Source organism: Hoplias malabaricus, unplaced genomic scaffold, assembly GCF_029633855.1.
Source record: "Hoplias malabaricus isolate fHopMal1 unplaced genomic scaffold, fHopMal1.hap1 H_1, whole genome shotgun sequence".
Classification (NCBI taxonomy): domain Eukaryota; kingdom Metazoa; phylum Chordata; class Actinopteri; order Characiformes; family Erythrinidae; genus Hoplias; species Hoplias malabaricus.
In genome coordinates this window covers 3,357,994-3,376,608 of record NW_027101324.1, presented here as the reverse complement: position 1 = coordinate 3,376,608, position 18,615 = coordinate 3,357,994, and the positions used below count along the sequence as shown (strand labels likewise).

Sequence of the window (18,615 nt, the reverse complement as noted above, 5' to 3'; positions counted from 1 at the left end):
CCGAGAAAAGTGCTCCGAGCCCGGGGTGATAGAGAACCGTGAACGCCGCGGTCTAAGACCTCGGGTATCGCAGTGGGCGGAATGAGACTTAGAGGAATGATGACGGAGCCATGAGGGGCCTCCCCTGGAGGTCCCATGGCCGAGAAAAGTGCTCCGAGCCCGGGGTGATAGAGAACCGTGAACGCCGCGGTTAAAGACCTCGGGTATCGCAGTGGGCGGAATGAGACTTAGAGGAATGATGACGGAGCCATGAGGGGCCCCCCCTGGAGGTCCCATGGCCGAGAAAAGTGCCCCGAGCCCGGGGAGATAGAGAACCGTAAAGCGCGCGGGTTTGGGGCTCGGGTCTTCCAGTGGGCGGAGTGAGACTTAAAGGAATATTGACGGAGCCATGAAGGGCCCCCCCTGGAGGTCCCATGGCCGAGAAAAGTGCTCCGAGCCCGGGGAGATAGAGAACCGTAAAGCGCGCGGGTTTGGGGCTCGGGTCTTCCAGTGGGCGGAGTGAGACTTAAAGGAATATTGACGGAGCCATGAAGGGCCCCCCCTGGAGGTCCCATGGCCGAGAAAAGTGCCCCGAGCCCGGGGAGATAGAGAACCGTAAAGCGCGCGGGTTTGGGGCTCGGGTCTTCCAGTGGGCGGAGTGAGACTTAAAGGAATATTGACGGAGCCATGAAGGGCCCCCCCTGGAGGTCCCATGGCCGAGAAAAGTGCTCCGAGCCCGGGGAGATAGAGAACCGTAAAGCGCGCGGGTTTGGGGCTCGGGTCTTCCAGTGGGCGCTCGTTCCAGCGGCGCGGGCTGGATGGTTTAGTCCGAGGAGGAGTGCTTAAGTGTGGGCCGGATAGGTTCGAGAGGTGCGCTGGGTTGGTGGAGGTCCAGCCCCGGAGGTTTGGAGCGGGGCGATGTAGCGAGCGAGGCCGAGTCGGGTGAGCCTGGGCCGGGCATGGGCGTTGGCGGCGATGGGGGTCTTCTCCCCGGAGGTTTGGAGCGGGCGATGGAGCGAGCGAGGCCGAGTCGGGTGAGCCTGGGCCGGGCATGGGCGTTGGCAGCGACGGGGGTGTCTTCCCCGGAGGTAAGTACCGTGGGGGGCAAGCGTGAGATATTCCAGGCCGGGAAAAGTGAGCTAAATTCGGCAAAGCGTTGTTAAAAAGGGGGGTCGGTTGATTTTTTTGTTAAATCTAAACGAACAAAGGGTGCGAGGCGTGAAAATTGCATTCAGCCGTGATTTTTTGGCAAAGTGCTAACCCTAGTGTTCTCCCAGTGGGACGTTTTAAAGTAGGACTTAGAAAAATTTCTGACCCTCTTCGCCCTAGGTAGCAAGCCCAAAACGGAGCACCTCGGAGAGGTAAAAATTCAGAGGGCATGGGGGTTTCCAGTGCGGTGCCGTCAGGACATTAGGGTTCCTTTAGAAAAGACGAAAGTTTGGGTACACCGTATGTAACTATGACAAGCCCAAGGCTCTGGTTCGCCTGTGGGCATGAATATAGTGAGATTTCCGCGTTATCTCACTGGAGGTGACCCCGGAACGGTTCAAAACCTAAGTCGAGACTTCCATGGGACCCCGGCGATGGGAGTTTGAAGCCCGAGGAGTGACGCCCTCTGGGCTAAGGTTGGTGGTAGGTTCGGCCCCCCTTTCTGGAGGTCTAAACTGACTTCCATGGACCCCGGTGATGCGAATTTGATGCCCGATGAGGAGCACACCTCTGGGCTAAGGGTGGTGGTATGCTCGGCCCCCCCCTCTGGATGTTTAAACTGACTTCCATGGACCCCGGTGATGCGAATTTGATGCCCGAGGAGTGACTCACCTCTGGGCTAAGGGTGGTGGTATGCTCGGCCCCCCCTCTGGAGGTCTAAACTGACTTCCATGGACCCCGGTGATGCGAATTTGATGCCCGAGGAGTGACTCACCTCTGGGCTAAGGGTGGTGGTATACTCGGCCCCCCCTCTGGAGGTCTCGAATGACTTCCATGGACCCCGGTGATGCGAATTTGATGCCCGATGAGGAGCACACCTCTGGGCTAAGGGTGGTGGTATGCTCGGCCCCCCCCCTCTGGATGTTTAAACTGACTTCCATGGACCCCGGTGATGCGAATTTGATGCCCGAGGAGTGACTCACCTCTGGGCTAAGGGTGGTGGTATGCCCAGCCCCCCCTCTGGAGGTCTCGAATGACTTCCATGGACCCCGGTGAAGCGTATTTCATGCCCGATGAGGAGCACACCTCTGGGCTAAGGGTGGTGGTATGCTCAGCCCCCCCTCTGGAGGTCTAAACTGACTTCCATGGACCCCGGTGATGCGAATTTGATGCCCGAGGAGTGACTCACCTCTGGGCTAAGGGTGGTGGTATGCCCGGCCCCCCCTCTGGAGGTCTCGAATGACTTCCATGGACCCCGGTGAAGCGTATTTCATGCCCGATGAGGAGCACACCTCTGGGCTAAGGGTGGTGGTATGCTCAGCCCCCCCTCTGGAGGTCTAAACTGACTTCCATGGACCCCGGTGATGCGAATTTGATGCCCGAGGAGTGACTCACCTCTGGGCTAAGGGTGGTGGTATGCCCGGCCCCCCCTCTGGAGGTCTCGAATGACTTCCATGGACCCCGGTGAAGCGTATTTCATGCCCGATGAGGAGCACACCTCTGGGCTAAGGGTGGTGGTATGCTCAGCCCCCCCTCTGGAGGTCTAAACTGACTTCCATGGACCCCGGTGATGCGAATTTGATGCCCGAGGAGTGACTCACCTCTGGGCTAAGGGTGGTGGTATGCCCGGCCCCCCCTCTGGAGGTCTCGAATGACTTCCATGGACCCCGGTGAAGCGTATTTCATGCCCGATGAGGAGCACACCTCTGGGCTAAGGGTGGTGGTATGCTCAGCCCCCCCTCTGGAGGTCTAAACTGACTTCCATGGACCCCGGTGATGCGAATTTGATGCCCGAGGAGTGACTCACCTCTGGGCTAAGGGTGGTGGTATGCCCGGCCCCCCCTCTGGAGGTCTCGAATGACTTCCATGGACCCCGGTGAAGCGTATTTCATGCCCGATGAGGAGCACACCTCTGGGCTAAGGGTGGTGGTATGCTCAGCCCCCCCTCTGGAGGTCTAAACTGACTTCCATGGACCCCGGTGATGCGAATTTCATGCCCGAGGAGTGATGCCCTCTGGGCTAAGGGTGGTGGTAAGCCCGGCCCCCCCTCTCTGGAGGTCTAGATTGACTTCCATGGACCCCGGTTAAGCGTATTTCATGCCCGAGGAGTGACGCCCTCTGGGCTAAGGGTGGTGGTATGCCCGGCCCCCCCTCTGGAGGTCTCCAAAACCTAAGTCGAGACTTCCATGGACCCCGGTTATCCGAATTTCATGCCCGAGGAGTGACGCCCTCTGGGCTTAGGGTGGTGGTAAGCCCGGCCCCACTCTCTGGAGGTCTAAACTGACTTCCATGGACCCCGGTGATCCGAATTTCATGCCCGAGGAGTGACGCCCTCTCGGCTAGGGTGGTGGTAAGTGCAGCCCCCCCTCTCTGGAGGTCTAAAATGACTTCCATGGACCCCGGTGAAGCGAATTTCATGCCCGAGGAGTGACGCCCTCTCGGCTAGGGTGGTGGTAAGCCAGGCCCCCCCTCTCTGGAGGTCAAAACTGACTTCCATGGACCCCGGTATAGCGTATTTCATGCCCGAGGAGTGACGCCCTCTGGGCTAAGGGTGGTGGTATGCCCGGCCCCCCCTCTGGAGGTCTCCAAAACCTAAGTCGAGACTTCCATGGACCCCGGTTATCCGAATTTCATGCCCGAGGAGTGACGCCCTCTGGGCTTAGGGTGGTGGTAAGCCCGGCCCCACTCTCTGGAGGTCTAAACTGACTTCCATGGACCCCGGTTATCTGAATTTCATGCCCGAGGAGTGACGCCCTCTGGGCTTAGGGTGGTGGTAAGCCCGGCCCCACTCTCTGGAGGTCTAAACTGACTTCCATGGACCCCGGTTATCCGAATTTCATGCCCGAGGAGTGATGAACCTCTGGGCTAAGGGTGGTGGTAAGTGCAGCCCCCCCTCTGGAGGTTTCCAAAACCTAAGTCGAGACTTCCATGGACCCCGGTGATGCGAATTTCAAGCCCGAGGAGTGGTGCCCTCTGGGCTAAGGGTGGTGGTAAGCCCGGCCCCCCCCTCTCTGGAGGTCTAAAAGGACTTCCATGGACCCCGGTATAGCGTATTTCATGCCCGAGGAGTGACGCCCTCTGGGCTTAGGGTGGTGGTAAGTGCAGCCCCCCCTCTGGAGGTTTCCAAAACCTAAGTCGAGACTTCCATGGACCCCGGTGATGCGAATTTCAAGCCCGAGGAGTGGTGCCCTCCGGGCTAAGGGTGGTGGTAAGCCCGGCCCCCCCTCTCTGGAGGTCTAAACTGACTTCCATGGACCCCGGTGTAGCGTATTTCATGCCCGAGGAGTGACGCCCTCTGGGCTTAGGGTGGTGGTAAGCCAGGCCCCCCCCCTCTCTGGAGGTCAAAATTGACTTCCATGGACCCCGGTTATCCGAATTTTATGCCCGAGGAGTGACGCCCTCTGGGCTAAGGGTGGTGGTAAGTCCGGCTCCCACCCTCTGGATGCGTTCAAAACCTAAGTCGAGACTTCCATGGACCCCGGTGATGCGAAGTGACATGCCCGAAGAGTGGTGCCTTCTGGGCTAAGGTTGTGATAAGCCCGGTCTCTCCTCTGGAGGTCTGTGGTTTTAAAGTGAATATTTTCTAAGTCCCTCACCTGAGATTTTAAGAGAATCAGGACCCTCCTCAAGCCTCGTAGCGAGTCCGAGGGAGGTTCATCGTTGTCGGCTATGCGAAAGGGGTTCAGACGCCTCTAATCCTGTGGGCATATGGTTTCTCAGCCTGGTGCCGTCGGGATATTAGGGAGGCATTAAATCAGACGTAAGTTTGGGTAACAGCGATGCGAAACGCTATGCCCAAAGGAGTGGCTTCCCGATGGGCTTGAAATAATGGGAATGTCCGCTCTGCTTCCCTGGATGTGTTCAAAACCTAAGTCGAGACATCCGTAGACCCCGTTGATGCGAATTCCATGCCCGAGGAGTGACGCCCTCTGGGCTTAAGGGTGGTGGTAAGACCGGCCCCACTCTCTGGAGGTCTAAACTGACTTCCATGGACCCCGGTGATTCGAATTTCAAGCCCGAGGAGGTGCACACCTCCGGGCTAAGGGGATGGTTTGGGTGGCCTCCCCTCTGGATGTGTTCAAAACCTAAGTTGAGACATCCATAGACCCCGGTAATCCGAATTTCATGCCCGAGGAGTGACGCCCTCTGGGCTTAAGAGTGGTGGTAAGACCGGCCCCACTCTCTGGAGGTCTAAACTGACTTCCATGGACCCCGGTGATGCGAATTTCATGCCCGAGGAGTGGCGCCCTCTGGGCTAAGAGTGGTGGTAAGACCGGCCCCACTCTCTGGATGTCTAAAATGACTTCCATGGACCCCGGTGATTCGAATTTGAAGCCCGAGGAGGTGCACACCTCCGGGCTAAGGGGATGGTTTGGGTGGCCTCCCCTCTGGATGTGTTCAAAACCTAAGTTGAGACATCCATAGACCCCGGTAATCCGAATTTCATGCCCGAGGAGTGACGCCCTCTGGGCTTAAGGGTGGTGGTAAGACCGGCCCCACTCTCTGGATGTCTAAAATGACTTCCATGGACCCCGGTGATGCGAATACACAAGCCCGAGGAGTGGCACACCTCTGGGCTAAGGGGATGGTTTGGGTTGCCTCCCCTCTGGAGGTCTAAAAATGACTTCCATAGACCCCGGCGAAGCGAATTTAAAGCCCGAGGACTGGCACCCCTCTGGGCTAAGGGGATGGTTAGGGTGGCCTCCCCTCTGGATGTCTAAAATGACTTCCATGGACCCCGGTGATGCGAATACACAAGCCCGAGGATTGGCACACCTCTGGGCTAAGGGGATGGTTTGGGTTGCCTCCCCTCTGGAGGTCTAAAAATGACTTCCATAGACCCCGGCGAAGCGAATTTAAAGCCCGAGGACTGGCACCCCTCTGGGCTAAGGGGATGGTTAGGGTGGCCTCCCCTCTGGATGTCTAAAATGACTTCCATGGACCCCGGTGATGCGAATACACAAGCCCGAGGAGTGGCACACCTCTGGGCTAAGGGGATGGTTTGGGTTGCCTCCCCTCTGGAGGTCTAAAAAATGACTTCCATAGACCCCGGCGAAGCGAATTTAAAGCCCGAGGACTGGCACCCCTCTGGGCTAAGGGTGGTGGTTAATCCGGCCCCCCCTTCTGGATGTGTTCAAAACCTAAGTCGAGACATCCATGGACCCCCGGTGATGCGAAGTGACATGCCCGAGGAGTGACGCCCTCTGGGCTAAGGTTGTGATAAGCCCGGTCTCTCCTCTGGAGGTCTGTGGTTTTAAAGTGAAAATTTTCTAAGTCCCTCACCTGAGATTTTAAGAAAATCAGGACCCTCCTCAAGCCTCGTAGCGAGTCCGAGGGAGGTTCATCGTTGTCGGCTATGCGAACGAGGTTCCAACGCCTCAAATCCTGTGGGCATATGGTTTCTCAGCCTGGTGCCGTCGGGATATTAGGGAGGCATTAAATCAGACGTAAGTTTGGGTAACAGCGATGCGAAACGCTATGCCCAAAGGAGTGGCTTCCCGATGGGCTTGAAATAATGGGAATGTCCGCTCTGCTTCCCTGGATGTGTTCAAAACCTAAGTCGAGACATCCGTAGACCCCGTTGATGCGAATTCCATGCCCGAGGAGTGGCACACCTCTGGGCTAAGGGTTGGTGGTAAGTCAGGCCCCACCCTCTGGAGGTTTTCAAAACCTAAGTCGAGACCTCCGTAGACCCCGGTGATGCGAATACCGAAGCCCGAGGACTGGCACCCCTCTGGGCTAGGGTGGGGATAAGATATGCCCCCACCCTCTGGAGGTTTTCAAAACCTAAGTCGAGACCTCCGTAGACCCCGGTGATGCGAAATGACATGCCCGAGGACTGGCACCCCTCTGGGCTAGGGTGGGGATAAGATATGCCCCCACCCTCTGGAGGTTTTTAAAACCTAAGTCGAGACCTCCATAGAACCCCGGTGATGCGAAGTGACATGCCCGAGGACTGGCACCCCTCTGGGCTAGGGTGGTGGTTAATCCGGCCCCACCTCTGGAGGTTTTCAAAACCTAAGTCGAGACCTCCATAGACCCCGGTGATGCGAATACCGAAGCCCGAGGACTGGCACCCCTCTGGGCTAGGGTGGTGGTTAATCCGGCCCCCCCTCTGGAGGTTTTCAAAACCTAAGTCGAGACCTCCATAGACCCCGGTGATGCGAATACCGAAGCCCGAGGACTGGCACCCCTCTGGGCTAAGGGGATGGTTTGGGTGGCCTCCCCTTCAATCCCGATGATTCGTTCGATATATGCCCAGGGAGGTGAACACTTCTCTGGGCGTGAGGGGGTCGAGCGTATGAGGGTTGTACCCCGTTATGGTTCCTACTATAAACGAATCCGAGCGGCGGGTCCACAGGCCACCGACCACCTGCCCACTTGCGGGGTGGGTGCGACGGGCCGCCCGCCGGCAGTTGTCCCCGTTCCTAACCTAACTCTTGCCCGTGCGCGAGTCGAAAGGGGCATACAAACCCCCGAGGCGAAGACCGGCGTTCCGCTTGGTCTAATGTGGGATCTCCCAGATTTTCCCCTCCGCGGGGACTTGGGAGCGCACCACCGGGCCCCCGCGCTGGAAACGGCCGGAGGCAAAGAGCGCATTAGAGGTGTCACGGATCGGTCTTTTTAAACGGACCGCGGCTGGAAGTTCGCAGGGGAAGAGGCGCTCGGTTTACGGTTCCCGGGCCCGACCCCCTTCGTCTTCTTAAATCGAGAAAACTAACCGTAGGCTCCGGGGGGGCGAATCGTAAAACCTTTGCCGACCTCCTCGCACTGCGAGGGGGCCAGGATTTTGCGGCTTGTCCGCGTATCGGTCCTACCAAGGACCGCGGCTGGAAGTTCGGTGGTGAGCCCTCGACCTTACGAGATTGGGGGCAAAACCCTTCGTCTTCTGAACATCAGACGGCTCCGGGGGGGGCGTACCGTAAAACCTATGCCGACCTCCTCGCGCTTTGAGGGGGCCAGGAAATTCTCTTCCATTCTCTTCCCTTAAACGGACGTCCTTTACGCCCGTTCGAAATGCGGCATACCCGGAGCACCAGGGGCAGGCTTCTAATCCGAAATAATACCGGCTTTTAGAACGATCCTCCCCGCCACGTGCTCCAGCCTCCATGGCTCGTGGACCCCCCGTAACAGGGGGTCCGCTTGTCCCAGAATCGTTCCGAGGGAGACTTAGCCTATCCGTCGGTCTAATTTCCACCGCAGTTTGGGTCCGTTAAAAGGTCCGAGTCGGTGGTGCCTTAGGGTCGGGATCCTATTGAGGGAAGGAACCGGCCCCTAGCCTGCACCGTCCGGGCCTTGAATCGTACATTTTCCAAGTAGTCAAACCCCCGATTGCAGACCCACCTCCGGGGGGTCTCGTTCGAAAAGCCTTTCCGCGGTGCGCGTCTCTTCCTCCTTCGGGGGGTCGAGTTCCACGCACCACCGACTCTCTCTCTTTCCCCAAGCCGGGTTTGAGTACCAGAGGGATCGGCCTGGTTGATCCTGCCAGTATCATATGCTTGTCTCAAAGATTAAGCCATGCAAGTCTAAGTACACACGGGCGTTGGTACAGTGAAACTGCGAATGGCTCATTAAATCAGTTATGGTTCCTTTGATCGCTCCACACGTTACTTGGTATAACTGTGGTAATTCCAGAGCTAATACATGCAAACGAAGCGTTGGAAGTGGGGGTGCCGTTTCGAGGTGGTCGGTGACTGGTTCACCTTCCCCCCTCGGCGCCCCCCACGGATACGTGCATTTATCAGAACCAAAAAACCCCCTCCCGACTCCGGTCGGGTCCGCTTTGGTGACTCTAGATAACCTTTGGCCGATCGCAGAGCCCTTCGGGGCGGCGACGTCTCATTCGAGTGTCTGCCCTATCAACTTTCGACGGTAGTCTACGGGACTACGTGTGGTGACCACGGGTAACGGGGAATCTGGGTTCGATTCCGGAGAGGGAGCCTGAGAAACGGCTACCACATCCAAGGAAGGCAGCAGGCGCGCAAATTACCCATTCCCGACACGGGGAGGTAGTGACGAAAAATATCGGTGCGAGGCCCCGTTTGAAGGTTTCGGGACCGAAATGAACTCAATCTACGTCCGTGGGTGAGGACCCATTGGAGGGCAAGTCTGGTGCCAGCAGCCGCGGTAATTCCAGCTCCAATAGCGTATGTTAACGTTGCTGCAGTTAAAAAGCTCGTAGTTGGATCCGGGGACGGGTCCCGGCTGCCGGGCCTCTGCCCGTCCGGACTTCGCGGTGGGAAGCTGCCCCTCTCCGGGGGGGTTGGGGACCCCCCGCGGGTCTCTGGGTGGAGGTCGCGGGACCTTGTCCCTACTCATCCGGTGTCCTCTGCTCCCTTCCTCCGCGGAGAGGCCCTTAGCTGGGTCGTCCGCCGCGGTTGAATACGTGGGGGGCGGAAGGGTCCGGTGCGTTTACTTTGAACAAAACAGAGTGCTCAAAGCAGGCCGAAGCGTGCCTTGAATGGACTGAGCTAGGAATAATGGAATAAGGCCTTCCCATGGGGGGCGAGTCGGAGCTCTTCGGCGAGGCGGCCGGGCGGGGCCGTTTTCTGGCCGCCGCACGGTTCCCCGAGCCGGGGGGGTATCCGACCGCTCTCTTGGTCCTATTTCGTGGGTTTGACGGACCAAAGGTCATGATTAAGAGGGACGGCCGGGGGCATTCGTACCGCACCGAGAGAGGTGAAATTCGTAGACCGGTGCGGGACGGACAAAAGCGAAGGCATTTGCCAAGAATGTTTTCATTAATCAAGAACGAAAGTCGGAGGATCGAAGACGATCAGGTACCGTCGTAGTTCCGACCGTAAACTATGCCGACCCGCGATCCGGCGGCGTTGGGTTAACGACTATGACCCGCCGGGCAGCGTCCGGGAAACCACGAGTCTTTGGGCTCTGGGGGGAGTACGGTTGCAAAGCTGAAACTTAAAGGAATTGACGGAAGGGCACCACCAGGAGTGGAGCTTGCGGCTTAATTTGACTCAACGCGGGGAACCTAACCCGGCCCGGACACGGTAAGGATTGACAGATTGACGGCTCTTTCTCGATTCTGTGGGTGGTGGTGCATGGCCGTTGGTAGTTCGTGGAGCGATTCGTCTGGTCAATTCCGGTAACGAACGAGATCCCATCCTTTAAGTAGTTACACGGCCCCTCTCCTGGGTCGGACTCTATCCCCGAAGGTCCCCGTTCGCGGGGGGTCCCCATCGGGGTGGGGGTGTTGGGGGTTTCGGCGGGGGTCCGGTTCTACCCCGGATCGGTTCGGGGAGGTGATGCGGTTGACGGGGGTTCAGTTCTGCGTCGAGTGGGTGGCTCCGGCCTCTCCCCTTCGCGTTCGGTTCCCTCCCCGATGCCGTCCGCACCTCGTTCCGCTCTCCGGGTGTGGGTTGTCCGTCCTTCGCCTTCGCCTTCGCCTTCCCTCTCCCCTCCCCGGTGCCCTCCCGCTTACCGCGGGCCTGAAGGTTGGGGTTCGCCCGGTGGGAATCAGCGGTCGGTGGCTAAACTTCTTAGAGCGATTTGTGGCACAGAAGCCACTTGAGAAATGGAGCAATAACAGGTCTGTGATGCCCTTAGAAGTCCGGGGTCGCACGTGAGCTACAATGGCTGGTTCAACATGTAAGTTACCCTACGCCGAGAGGTGCGGGCAATCCTATGAACGCCATTCCCCGCTGGGGACAGGGGATTGCAACTATTCCCCTCGAACGAGGAATTCCAAGTAGGCACGGGTCACCAGCCCGCGTCGATTAAGTCCCTGCCCTTTGTACACACCGCCCGTCGCTACTACCGATCGGATGCCTCGGTGAGGTCCTCGGACCGTCCCCGGGGCGGCCCTCGAACGGGGGTCGCCTCCGGGCGATGGGAAGTCGATCGAACCCGGACATCTAGAGGGAGTAAAAGTCGTAACAAGGTTTTCGTAGGGGAACCTGCGGAAGGATCAATAACGGTGACCTGGCCGCGGTCGGCGCCCGCCGTCCGTGCCGGTTGTCGAGTCGGACTCGAGAGGCCGAACCTCCCCCCCGGCGGGTACCTTCAAGGTATGGACCGCAGAAGCCTCGTACCTTTCGTCGTCGGCCGACGTGAGTCTCTCCCCCCTCCGGGTGGGTGGACGTAGCGAGCCGGCTTCGGAACTCGGGGTTATGCGAGGACCGCCTTAGGTGCATAGGTACCCCGGTCCGCCCCTCCCGTTCGCGGGGGGAAGAGTGGCGCCGGAGCCGCCCGCCGGGTAGTTAAACCCAAAAAACCATTGATCGTTGAAGGCTTGATTGTGCGTGCGCGAGTCAAAGGGGCTTACTCACCCCCAGGGCGTTGGCCGGTGCTCGCCGGCCTCGGTGGGATCTCCCTGAACCCATCCCCCCGGCACAGGGGGCGGTGGTGGACGGGAGCGTACCGCCGGGCGAAACTCTTTCCCCTCACGGGGTTAGAGCGGAGCTTAAGAGCGCATGCAAAATACCCCCGATGTTGGCTTCGCAGAGACGGACCGTATAATAGTCTAAGGCCGGTGCGCGAGTTGAAGGGGCCTCACGAACCCCGGATGCGTTTATAAACACCCGAAAGGAGACGGCCGGTGCCCGCCGGTCCTGACTAGGTGGGATCTACCCAGCGCCTTCCCCTAAGCGGGGACTTGGGAGCGTACCACCGGGCCTCGCTCATACCCTCCGGGGTGGAGAGCTTGGCTTTGAGCGCACGCCTGAATGCCTTAGACCGGGACCCGTAACGCAGCGAACCAAACCCCTGGGCCTCGCCGGGAACGGCGGGTGCCTAGACCCCGGTCTCCTAAACCACGTAAGTCTCGGGCACCTACTCGGGCGATCGTCCCCCGGGCCGTAACTCCTCGGTCCGGTGGTGACGCCCAGGTTCAATGACCTTTCCCCCCCTGCACGGGGGTGGAAGGCACCCGGCTTGAAATATATTGGCAAAAATTGTCTCTTGTTCGAATGGCTTCCTTCGCCCGGCCTGTAACGGGCCGGGCACAAACCCGAATACGACTCTTAGCGGTGGATCACTCGGCTCGTGCTTCGATGAAGAACGCAGCCATCTGCGTTAACTAATGTGAATTGCAGGACACAGATCATCGAAATTTCGAACGCATATTGCGGCCGCGGGGGTCCATCCCGCGGCCACGCCTGTCTGAGGGTCGCTTTACCCATCGATCGGTCTCCGCGCCCCCGCTGAGAGAGAGAGACCGCGGCTGGAAGCTCGCAGGGCCTGAAAACGGCCCTTCGTCTTCCCAAACGAAGACTCGGTTCCGAGCCAGTCCACGCGGCCCGTGTTGCGAGAGAGCTCCGTACAGGGAACGGAGGGAGAGCCGAGTAGGTCCGGGTCCACGTCCGTTACGGTCTCTCCCCGAGTCCCGAGCGGGGCTCCGCGCAGTCGGACGCGGGGGTGGCGAGTGCCGATTAAACCCAGCGAGCGGGCGAGTGAGCGGGCGGGCGAGCGGCCGGGGTGGGGGGGAAGGTGTCGCGGAGTTCGGTCTCGTGCCGGGCTCTCGCCCCTCGCCCCTAGCCTTCGGCCCTCCGCCTCCGCCCTCGCCCCCGCATAAGAAACCTCTGTGTGCGGCCTCAGATCAGACGAGACGACCAGCTGAACTTAAGCATATCAGTAAGCGGAGGAAAAGAAACTAACAAGGATTCCCTTAGTAGCGGCGAGCGAACAGGGAAGAGCCCAGCGCTGAATCCCACTTTCCCCTGACCGGGGTTGGCCGGGAAATGTAGCGTACGGAAGTCCGTAAGATCCGTCTCGGTGCGGACGCGGGACCAAGTCCTCGCGAACGTGGCTTCTTCCCATAGACGGTGAAAGCCCGGTAGCGAGTCCCGCGTTCCCGCCCGGGTAGGTCGGGCTTCTCGGAGTCGGGTTGCTTGGGAATGCAGCCCAAAGCGGGTGGTAAACTCCATCTAAGGCTAAATACCGGCACGAGACCGATAGCGAACCGAGTACCGTGAGGGAAAGTTGAAACAGGACTTTGAAGAGAGAGTTCAACAGAGCGTGAAACCGTTGAGAGGTAAACGTACGGGGACCGAGAAGACTGCCCCGGGGGATTCAGCCGGGCGGACGGCCCCGCGCTCGTCGGGTTCCGCGGTCGGGGGTGCGAGCGTATCCGGGCGAGAGGGGTGGGGTGCCGACTCCACCGCTCCCCGCTTCGGCTCTGCGCTTCGCCTCTGGACTTCGGGCCTGTCGGGCGTACGGAGGTCCGGCCCCGCCCGGTGTACTTTCCCCGCGTGGTGGTGAGTCGCGACCGGCTCCGGTTAGGCTTGGAAGGGCCCGAGGGTGAAGGTAGGTCCGTCCGGAGAAGGGAGCCCCACGCGGCCCCCGGACACGGGCGTTCCGCTACAGCCCCTCGCTCCGACTTCGCCGATAACGCCGGGGCCGTGGAGCAATGTCCTTTCCGCGTTCTCCCCTCCTCCGGGATGGGGATGGGGGCCCCCCCCGATCGTTCGGTCGAAGCGGGCCGGCTGGGCTGTCCTCAGCCCCGGGCTAGGCCCGCTACGGCGATGCGGGGGGCGATCCAGGCCCACAGCACCCGAACGCCTAAGGTCAGCGGCTAAGTTCGGACCCCGAACGACCCGTCTTGAAACACGGACCAAGGAGTCTAACGCGTATGCGAGTCGAAGGGACCAGAACCCCCGGAGGCGCAACGAAGGTGAAGGCCGGCGCGCGTCGGCTGAGGTGGGATCCGTCCTAACCCTCCGAGGGGGCGGGCGGCGCACCACCGGCCTGCTCTTCCCACGTGCGGAGAGCGGAGCCAGAGCATACGCGGTGGTACCCGAAAGATGGTGAACTATGCCTGGGCAGGGCGAAGCCAGGGGAAACCCTGAGTGGAGGCCCGCAGCGGTCCTGACGTGCAAATCGGTCGTCCGACCTGGGTATAGGGGCGAAAGACTAATCGAACCATCTAGTAGCTGGTTCCCTCCGAAGTTTCCCTCAGGATAGCCGGCGCCGAAACTTCAAGTTTTATCCGGTAAAGAAATGACTGGAGGCCGCGGGGCCGAAACGGGCCTCGCCCTACTCTCAAACTTTAAATGGGTAAGAGGCCCGGCTCGCAGGCTTGGAGCCGGGCATGGAATTGACGGTGCCGAGTGGGCCACTTTTGGTAAGCAGAACTGGTGCTGCGGGATGAACCGAACGCGCGGGTTAAGGCGCCCGACGCAGACGCTCATCAGACCCCAAGAAAGGTGTCGGTTGATATAGACAGCGGGGCGGTGGCCATGGAAGTCGGCATCCGCTAAGGAGTGTGTAACAACTCACCTGCCGAATCAACTGGCCCTGAAAATGGATGGCGCTGGAGCGTCGGGCCCATACCCGGCCGTCGCTGGCGGTACTTGTCTCCCACCCCCCCCAAAAGCCAGCGAGAATGAGAGAGAGAACCGAGACTCATGGGACCGTATGCCGCGACGAGTAGGAGGGGCGCCGCGGTGGCGCAGAAGCCTTTGGCGCGAGCCTGGGTCGAGCCGCCGCGGGTGCAGATCTTGGTGGTAGTAGCAAATATTCAGATGAGAACTTTGAAGGCCGAAGTGGAGAAGGGTTCCACGCCGACAGCGCTTGGCCGTGGGTTAGTCGGTCCTAAGGGATAGGCGAGCGCCGTTCGGAAAATGCTGGGGCGATGGTCTCGTCTGCCTCGCGCTGACCGAAAGGGGATCGGGCCAATATCCCCGTACCTGGGATTGGTGGAGATCGAGCCGCCGAGAGGCGCTCCCGTGGCGGTAACGCAAACGAACCCGGAGACGCCGGTGGGGACCCCGGGGAGGATTCTCTCTCCTTGCTAAAGAGCTGGAGCGCCCTGGAATGGGTTCGACCCCGAGATAGGGGCTCAACGCTCTGAAAGGCGTCGCATGCGCTATGCGACGGCCGGGACGTTTCCCATCGGCCCTTGAAAATCCGGGGGAGGTATAGTGAATTTCCCCCCAGGCCGTACCCATATCCGCATCAGGTCTCCAAGGTGAACAGCCTCTGGCGTGTTGGAACAATGTAGGTAAGGGAAGTCGGCAAGACGGATCCGTAACTTCGGGATAAGGATTGGCTCTAATGGCTGAGCTCGGTCGGGCCCGTGTCTGCTGATGCGGGGTCCGAAAGCCCGGTGCTGCCCGTGCGACGGGGAGCTGTTCCCGGTCCACCTTCGGGCCCCCCCCCACTGGGTCCTGCGCGCGAGGAAGCGCACGGCGAGAGATTGTCCCCCCAGTATATCCAAACCCCCGTGAACAAGGCTCCGTCTGTCTGTCGGGGTCGATGAGAGTGGGTCGCGGCGAGCGAGACCTTAAGCCCCGGTGCGTGTCCCCCCCTCGGCGGTGGCGCTTAGGGGGCCTCGGTCAGGTCGACGGTAGGGGAGCCGGTCGTCGGTGGGATGCCGGCGGGGGAGCGTCCTTCGGGACTAACCTCCGTCGGATGACCGCCTTCGGCCTCCCTCTCCCTACCTAAGCCGGGCCGGGCTCCCGACGCCCGTCGCCGGGTGGGCCGCCCCCGGCTAAGCTCGAGCGTCCGGCCCTTCGCTCTCCCCCGATGGGACGCGGAGGGACGCAATGGAACGTAGGTCCGCGTGGGGGGGTTGCGGTCTCTCGTGCGTGTGTGGACTCGTAGCGGGCCACCGCCGGTGGTGGGGCTTCGGTGGGTCGGGGCGGTGTCCCTGGAGCCTCGCGCGCCGAGCCTAGGCTCCGTGGATCTCTCGGGCTTATGAGTCTCGCCTCGGGGGGAGACCTCCGGGGCCGGGTCTCTCGGCCGGCACCTAACAGCCGAATTAGAACTGCTGCGGACAAGGGGAATCCGACTGTTTAATTAAAACACAGCATCGTGAAGGCTCTTGGACCGGGTGTTGACACGATGTGAATTCTGCCCAGTGCTCTGAATGTCAAAGTGAAGAAATTCATCGAAGCGCGGGTTAACGGCGGGAGTAACTATGACTCTCTTAAGGTAGCGAAATGCCTCGTCATTTAATTGGTGACCTGCATGAATGGATGAACGAGATTCCCACTGTCCCTACCTACTATCTAGCGAAACCACAGCCAAGGGAACGGGCTTGGCGGAATCAGCGGGGAAAGAAGACCCTGTTGAGCTTGACTCTAGTCTGTCACTGTGAGGCGACTTAAGGGGTGTAGAATAAGTGGGAGGCCCGCCGCTCGCCAGCACCGGAGCGGGCCGTCCGTGAAATACCACTACTCTTACACGTTACCTCACTAACCCGGTGAGGGTGTCGGTGGGAACCTTTGCCTTGCTGGGGGTTCCTTGTTCAAAGGTGCTAAGCCCCGGGTGGAGGGGTCGCTCGGCGCTGAGTCCTCCTTCCCCTCGGGTGGGGGGTCGGAGGCAAGCTCGCGCGGGGCTGGCCCTTCCTCTCCCTGGGGCGAGTTCCTCCGGGGACAGTGACAGGTGGGGAGTTTGACTGGGGCGGTACACCTGTCAAAGAGTAACGCAGGTGTCCTAAGGCGGGCTCAGGGACGGACGGAAACCTCCCGTAGAGCATAAGGGCAAAAGCCCGCTTGATCCTGATTTTCAGTATGAATACGGACCGCGAAAGCGGGGCCTAACGATCCTTCCGTCTGCTTTACGGGTTTTAAGCGGGAGGTGTCAGAAAAGTTACCACAGGGATAACTGGCTTGTGGCGGCCAAGCGTTCATAGCGACGCCGCTGTTTGATCCTTCGATGTCGGCTCTTCCTATCATTGCGAAGCAGAATTCGCAAAGCGTTGGATTGTTCACCCACTAACAGGGAACGTGAGCTGGGTTTAGACCGTCGTGAGACAGGTTAGTTTTACCCTACTGATGTGGCGTTGCTCCGATAGAAACCCCGCTCAGTACGAGAGGAACCGCGGGTTCGGATACTTGGTATTCGCGCTTGGCTGTGGAGCCAATGGTGCAAGGCTACCATCCGAGGGCTTACGACTGAACGCCTCTAAGTCGGAATCCCGCCTAGAAGGAGCGATACGTCCGTGCCCGAGGTTCGATACGGTTGGTCCGGGATAGCCGCGGCGCGCGGCGGGGGAAACTCCGCTCCGCCGCCGGTGACCAGAGCCGCACGAGACTGGAACCAGGGCCGGGGCTAACGAACGCCTCGGTCCGCCCTTCCGTCCCTAAGCGCATGTTCCTTGATCCGGGGTGCGAAATGACTCGTAAACGACCTGATTCTGAGTGCGGGTGTCATAAGTGGCAGAGCGGGTGCATATACCGCGATCCATTGAAAGTCATCCCGTCCACTCAAACATTTGTCGGGGGGGGAAGGCGAAAGCAAACCCCCGGTCCAGGTCTGGTTCTCTGGGGCGCGGGCCCCGGAGACTCCGTACACCGGTTAGAGGGAGCCGGTGGCGGGCATAGGGGAGGTGGGTACTCCCCTGTGAAATCCTGGATGACGGTTTTAGGTCTCGTAGTGGGCGAAAATCGGACTTAGTGCAATTTCCGAAACTCTGGTTCTCTGGGGCGCGGGCCCCGAGAGTCCGTACACCGGTTAGAAGGAGCCGGTGGCGGGCATAGGGAGGCAGGTCGCTCCCTTGAATGGTCCTGGATGTCTGGACTTAGTGCAATTTCCGAAACTCTGGTTCTCTGGGGCGCGGGCCCCGAGAGCCAGTACACCGGTTAGAAGGAGCCGGTGGCGGGCATAGGGAGGCAGGTCGCTCCCTTGAATGGTCCTGGATGTCTGGACTTAGTGCAATTTCCGAAACTCTGGTTCTCTGGGGCGCGGGCCCCGAGAGCCAGTACACCGGTTAGAGGGAGCCGGTGGCGGGCATAGGGAGGCAGGTCGCTCCCTTGAATGGTCCTGGATGTCTGGACTTAGTGCAATTTCCGAAACTCTGGTTCTCTGGGGCGCGGGCCCCGAGAGCCAGTACACCGGTTAGAGGGAGCCGGTGGCGGGCATAGGGAGGCAGGTCGCTCCCTTGAATGGTCCTGGATGTCAGCAGTTTCTGAAGAAGGGCGCCCTCTTGTGGTCCCATGGCCGAAGTACATGCTCTGAGCCCGGGTATCGCAGTGGGCGGAATGAGACTTAGAGGAATATTGACGGAGCCATGAGGGGCCTCCCCTGGAGGTCCCATGGCCGAGAAAAGTGCTCCGAGCCCGGGGTGATAGAGAACCGTGAACGCCGCGGTCTAAGACCTCGGGTATCGCAGTGGGCGGAATGAGACTTAGAGGAATGATGACGGAGCCATGAGGGGCCTCCCCTGGAGGTCCCATGGCCGAGAAAAGTGCTCCGAGCCCGGGGTGATAGAGAACCGTGAACGCCGCGGTTAAAGACCTCGGGTATCGCAGTGGGCGGAATGAGACTTAGAGGAATGATGACGGAGCCATGAGGGGCCTCCCCTGGAGGTCCCATGGCCGAGAAAAGTGCTCCGAGCCCGGGGTGATAGAGAACCGTGAACGCCGCGGTTAAAGACCTCGGGTATCGCAGTGGGCGGAATGAGACTTAGAGGAATGATGACGGAGCCATGAGGGGCCTCCCCTGGAGGTCCCATGGCCGAGAAAAGTGCTCCGAGCCCGGGGTGATAGAGAACCGTGAACGCCGCGGTTAAAGACCTCGGGTATCGCA

The 18,615-nt window shown here is 60.1% G+C and overlaps 1 non-coding gene and 1 pseudogene across 1 annotated transcript; both read left to right on the top strand.

Annotated features, from left to right (window-relative positions):
• The first annotated feature begins 12,102 nt into the window (after nucleotides 1-12,102).
• LOC136686007 (5.8S ribosomal RNA) lies at nucleotides 12,103-12,256 on the top strand. The gene has a single exon (XR_010800258.1). It is a non-coding gene; the product is annotated as a 5.8S ribosomal RNA (ribosomal RNA).
• Nucleotides 12,257-12,672: 416 nt separating this feature from the next.
• Nucleotides 12,673-17,306, top strand: LOC136685985 (28S ribosomal RNA; annotated as a pseudogene).
• The last annotated feature ends 1,309 nt before the right edge of the window (nucleotides 17,307-18,615 follow it).